This window comes from Lygodium microphyllum, chromosome 22, assembly GCF_053477565.2.
Source record: "Lygodium microphyllum isolate KBCC chromosome 22, Lygodium_microphyllum_v1.1.10, whole genome shotgun sequence".
NCBI lineage: Eukaryota > Viridiplantae > Streptophyta > Polypodiopsida > Schizaeales > Lygodiaceae > Lygodium > Lygodium microphyllum.
Window position 1 is genome coordinate 52813020 of NC_141156.1, and position 6789 is coordinate 52819808.

Sequence of the window (6789 nt, forward strand, 5' to 3'; positions counted from 1 at the left end):
AAACTAGCAAATCAAGCAACTTGGACATTTAGAAATTTACATCATTTCAAAAAAATTTATCTACAAGCAAAACTCGTAGGTAAAGTTTAATAGGAAATCCTCAAAGCTAACCAGCTCTGTGATAAGCAGAGGCACCATTAGAGCAGATACCTACGATTAATACCTTCTTGCTTGTATGAATATTATCTGCGAGCCCATAGGTGTTCATATCTCTTGCCAAATCTCTGATTTTGTGTGGCACTAGCAATCGAGCTAGCAAGTGATAAAAAAGGTTATCATCCTTAGATGCAAGGACATCATGTAGTGCAACCTGGCCGTATTAATGATATTATTATGACAAATGTTGGGTGGTACCACAAAGGCTTGCTTTCTTCGATGCCCTCTATCTGCGAGGACGGAGATGCTCGACCAAGTTGCTTATTGTGTCTAAATAACATATAAACCTTCTTGTGGTCTGCACAGCACCTATCCTGTTCTGATGCTCGAGAAACAGCCTGAGAGAGTATACGAGGCAAGGCCGTAGTGCAAACTAGCCTTGTAGGCGGGAGTGCATTGTCCAGAACAAGCATGATATCGAGGCCCAATGTTCTGTATGTCTAGTCTAGCAATTACCATATGAAGTTTATACCGCATTGGCCCGATTTTAAAGGTTGTGCTATGGTCCATGTCATTGCAAAAGTTGTTTCAAATTTAACATCCTTGAGAGGTAGTTTTGGTGTTTGGCTCTCGTATATTAATGTTCAATGTATGTTATGGTTCCATGCTTTGAGATTGAGATCTAACGAGCTCGATTGTGCAAGAGCATCGCAGACGTAGAAACGAGGTTTAGGTCTATGATGGTGTGAGAGGAAGTGTGGGAAGGTGTATCTATCCCCAAATTTAGGCATCCAAGCAAGCCTCTAGTAGTGTAGGAGACAAAAATGCCATAGGCTCTTTTTCCCTCATTCTTTTGAGAGATTTGGTGTTAGGCCATGCGTTATGAATGCTGATGGAGTAGTAGACAACCATAGGAGTTAAATTTTTTTTTTGAATGATATAACACTTGTTGACCCCCTCTAGTTGACTTGTATAGCATGAATGATAGGATTCTATTCATGAAAGCATGTTGCATAACCTGCAATGATTAGTTTATGGATTAGGTTGGATAAGTAAATACATGGTGTGGATCTTGATCATGGGCTATACATTGTGTGGAAGATGTGCTTATGTCACATGCTTATTTGGATTATCACGTTCCTCTTGATCTCCATCTTAAGTCCTGCTGCTTGTTCTTGGTAATAGAAGGCTGTCTACTTTCAATTGATGCAAGGATATTATGAAAATCCTAATTTGGGATGATCAAGCTTTGCTTAATTGGATCTTACTCCATTAAAGGCTTGAAGAGAGGTTCACACATAGAATGGTGTGATAATATTCTCTTTTGGCTTGCCTTAGGAAAGACTTAGTACTCCAGTTGACTTACATAAAGTATTTTCAAAGTTTTTGCTCCCTTAGTAAGCCCTTAAGACTCCACCTATTTTTGGCCAAATATTTCAAGGTCCTTTGAATTTTGTTCTAAGTTTGCTATTAGTGCTTTTTACAGTTCCTATTGATGTTTATAAGACTACTAAAAGTGCTAGTGATGCTTGTAAGACTACTAATAATGCTTGTTAGTGCTAATGATGCTTGTGAGTCTATCAATAGTGCTTAAAATGAATATATTGATACTACTGCATCTACATCTACTATTAATGCATTTACAATTGCTATTAATGCTTGTAAGGTTACTAAAACATATTCCTATACATATTAGCGTACATATAAAGATTGCTAGTAATGCTTGTAGTTGTACATCTTGTTAGAACTACTTAATAGTATGCTACCAATGATACTAGTGATGCTTTGAATATTGTTATGAGTGCTAGTGATACTTGGAAGGCTACAAGTAGTGCTTTTAATTTTATACATTGGTAGTAATACTTGTAAGGTTGTTATTACTGGCTTTACAGTTGTCAATAGGGCTTGTAAGATTGCTATTAAAGCAAACGAGGCTTGGAGTTAATTGTTTATTAGTTAACTTGGCTATTGTTGCTAGCTAGCCCCACTAATTGTGCTTTACGCAATTGGCATCATGATGAAGCTTGCAAGGTTTCACCTCCCTAGCTTCACATTTTTTGTGAGTAGAGGGAAGCACCAATACCATTGCACATTTGCTTCCCTTCACTCACAAAAAATATGAATGGCATGCTTTGCACATTAAATCTCAGTAGTTGCTTTCCTTTGATCTTAAAAAATCTAAAAGGGTGCACTTCGGTTCCATTCAAATGCAACCTATTCAAGAATGTTATTTACAACGCTTGCATGTTGATGTATGTAGCATGAATGATGGGATTTTATTCATCAAAGCATGTTGTACATTATCTTTAGAGTGATCGGCTTATGGATTACGTTGGATAAGTAAATATATGGCGTGGATGTTGATCATGAGTTATACCTTGTGTACATAATGTACTTATCACACATGCTTATTTGGATTATCACATGTTTCTTTTGATAGTGTGATTGGCTTATGGATTAGGTTGGATAAGTAAATTATGGTGTGGATGTTAATCATGAGTTATACCTTGTGTAAATGATTTGAATGATCAAATGTTTCTTTTGATTTCTATGCTTAAATTTTGCTACTTGTTCATGGTAATAGATACGTGACTTCTTCCAATAGATGCAAGGATACTATGAAAGTCCTAATTTGGGATGACCAAACTTTGCTTAATTGGACCTTAGTCCATTAGAGGCTTGAAGACAGGTTCTAGCATGTAGAATGGTGTAATAATATTTTCTTTTTGTCTTGCCTCAAAAAGGCCTTAGTATTTTAGTTGATTTCAAAAGTTTGGTTATAATAGGAAGGCCTCTAGAGTCCACTTCTTTTTGGTCAAGATACTTTTAAGCCCTTTTTAAAAACTTAGTTCTATCAGTGTTTTTAAAAGTTCCTAGTGATGGTTGTAGAATCACTATTACTGTTATGATGCTTGTAAGACTCCTAATAGTGCTTGTAATCAAGCATGCTACTAGTACTATTTCAAACTCTAGTATCAATCCTTTTATAGCTACTAGTGATTACTATTACACTGTTATGCTTACAAATTGCCAAAAGTGCTTATTATTGAGCAATATCAAAGCTGCTAGTGATATTTGTAAGGCTATTAGTAGTGCTTAAAATGAGTTTATTGGTACTACAACTTCTAAGTCTACTATTAGTGCTTTTACAATTGCTAATAACACTTGTAAGATTGTTATTAATATTAATCATGCATATACGACTACTACTAGTGCTTGTAATCAAATGCATTGTTGTTAGAAGTATGTTAAAGTATATTCTCAATGTTAATGGTGATGCTTACAGTATTCTTATTAATGCTAATGATGCTTGTAAGTTTGCTAGTAGTGCTTGTAATTAAATATTTTTTTAGTATTACTTGTAAGGTTGATGTCATTGCATTTGCACTAGCTAGTGATGTGTGTAGTTAATTGTCTATTAGTTGGCTTGGCTAGTGTTGCTAGCTAGCCACACTAGATATGCTTCACAGAGTTGGCATCATTATGGACCTTGTGAGTCGTCAAATTTTGCAAGTAAAGGAAACGAGTTGTGCCACTATGCATTTGCTTCCCTTTTCTAACAAAAAATACAAACGACACACTTTGCACATTACATGATTGCTTCCTTTTTCTTGCAAAAAACACAAAAGGGCATGTTTCATGTCCTAAGAACACACACACACACACACACACACACACACACACACACACACACACACACACACACACACACACACACACTCACACTCTCTCTCTCTCTCTCTCTCTCTCTCTCTCTCTCTCTCTCTCTCTCTCTCTCTCTCTCTCTCTCTCTCTCTCTCTCTCTCTCTCTCTCTCTCTCCCCCCACACATCCCCCTCCCCCCACCCCACCCCTCCGAACAAGAATGTCCCATAGAATAGCTGGTACGACGCAGAGTGCAGGGAAACCCGGCTCCGTCTTCAACAGGACGAAGCACGGGGAGTACACACGCATAAACAGGGGCGCTTGATCTTCTGTCGCCTAGTGCGACGGAAGAAACGAGTCTACCTCTCCAAAGTGGAACATGAATTCTACCAGCTATTCTTAGGACATGACAGCAAAGAGGCATGGAAGGCGTTTCAGGAACCTCAAGCCCAGACGCCCATCACCTCCCCGGACACGGCACGCATATGCAACCTCACTATACCAAGTACCCAAGCAGCCCCATCTACCTCGGCCCCTAGGGAGCAGACCCGGATCATCCACATTCTTCAGCACGGGGCGGGTTCGGGACGCCATTGATAGACTCCAAAATGGCCATGCCCAAGACCACAAAGGCTTGGTAGCAGAGCATTTGACCCATGCTAGAGACATATTGGCACCTCTCCTAGCACACATGTTCAACAGAGCCCTATGCGAAGGCTTCCCAGCCAGTTGGTTAGCCAACACCATAATACCTATCCTGAAGGCCGGAAACCCCATGGTTCCCATGAACTACCGAACAATCATGGTTGGCCATGTACTAGCCAAGCTCTATGGATCCATACTGGATCACGAGCTGAGCAAGTGGGCAGAACGACACCAACACCGAGCAGCAGGACAAGCAGGGTTTAGGAGGGGGTTCTGCACCCTTGACCATATCCTCACACTGAGAGCCATCATAGAGGAGGGCAGAGCATATGGAAGACGGGTGTACTGCTGCTTTGTGGACTTCCGCAAGGCCTTTGACACAGTCCCACGAGCGAGGCTCACGCAGAGACTACAGGAACTGGAGGTACCAACCGAAATACGATGGGGGATACTGGCACTATACGAATCGGTAACGGGCCGAGTTCGGGCACCGGGAGGGCTGTCAAAGGAGATCACCAGCACCATCGGAGTCAAGTAGGGATGCCCACTCTCGCCCACCCTATTTGGCCTCTACATTGATGAGATCTTAGAGTACATAGATAGATTGGGCGAGGAGGGATCGAGCCTGGGAGGGACACTGATACCTATCTTACTATATGCGGACGACATAGTCCTCATCTCCAGCACACCCGAAGGGCTACAACACCAACTGGACGCACTACAGGCCTTCTGCCAAGACAAAGACCTAACTGTGAACTTGGGGAAAACCAAGGTCATGGTGTTCAACACGTCAACCCAATGGCTCCGACGGTCGGTACCCCCCTTCACATACGGTGGAGAAACCGTGGACGTGGTCCAAAGATACGTCTATCTAAGGATTACATTCTCTGGACCGAGATTCACCCTGAGAAAAGCTGCGGAAGATAGACTAACCCGAGGCTATGCAGCCCTTGCGTCAATGGAGAACCAATGTGCCCGCATACAGTTCCAGGAACTCCGGACAAAGCTCTGGCTTTTTGACACCTTGGTCACACAAGCCCTCCTGTACGGGGCTCCCATATGGGGGTCCAATCTCTACCGCATGCGGAGGGCCCCACAGGATCAGCCACTGCCTAAGGAGGAGGGCACCTATGAGGGATGGAAGCAGATGGAGAGACCCTTAATACTTATGATCTCATGGATGATCCGAAGCAAGCCCTCCATACCACATGAGATCATCCGCGCAGAGCTGGGGGCACCGCCCCTCGTGGCTGAGGCCCTCTTCCAGACCGTGACCTTCTTGTGCCGAATATGGGACCTACCCTGGCATTGGTACCCCAGACTCGCCTTGAAGTCATCCAAACAGCTAGCAACACAAGGGGACACTGAGTGCTGGTATGCCCGAACAAAGACCTGGCTACGGCTCCATGGCCTGCACATGGACCACCTCCCCCCACTACAATACAGCCTAGACTGCCCACACCTAGAGCTTAGCCGAGAGGAGGTAAATCGCATCACTAGAATGGATATCATCCAGACAGACACCGCCAGGACATGGGTGACCCCCACGTCGGAACTAGGAACCAAGAAGGCTTTCTACTGAGAACACTTCCTGCATATCTCCTCGGACGGCTTCATTACCTGCCCAAGCTACATGGACACACACCTGTCTTACGGGTCAAAAGTGCCATCGGACAGATCCGCACGTCCTCACACCAACTACGGGTCGAAACGGGCAGATACGGGGCCAACCCTCTCCCCCCAGAAGACTGAATCTATTAGCTCTGCCATCTCAAGCCAGAGACAAAGGAACACTATATCTGTAGATGCCCAGTGTACTACCAAATCCGGGGATGCTTCCATTGCCTATTCAGCGAAGGATTCGAACCACTCTCCAAGGTGATGGAATTCAAAGACCAGAGATGCCTGGGGCTCTTTCTACTGGAAATACGACGCCACAGAGACCACCTCCTACGAACCACGGAGCAAAGACAAGGAGCCACCAACCAACACACACTCAATGACTTCTACTAAATACCAGCTACCCTCCCCACCACCGAGCCCCCACCAGCCCAACCGGCCTCCCAGCCCCCGGGGACCACCTTAGAAACAGCCATAGTGAGAGGTAAAGCCCGGCGCCCACCCTCCACTGGCCCGCATCCCCGCAGAAGACACTGGTCGAAGATACAAGGGATACTACGCCGCCATCGGAGGGCCCTGCCCCGCCGCTTTAGCCTCTCCATGCTAGACCGACCCATGCGGGACATCTTAGGATGAACACCCCAGGAGCAGTTCCACACCGCACTGGGAGTACCTCTAGATTGTATCTAGCCCAGATATCATTTTGTACCTACTCAATTTAGTTCAACATAGCATAAATGTTAGCTTCACTGGGACTTTTGAAATCTCCCAGACATTTGTATGC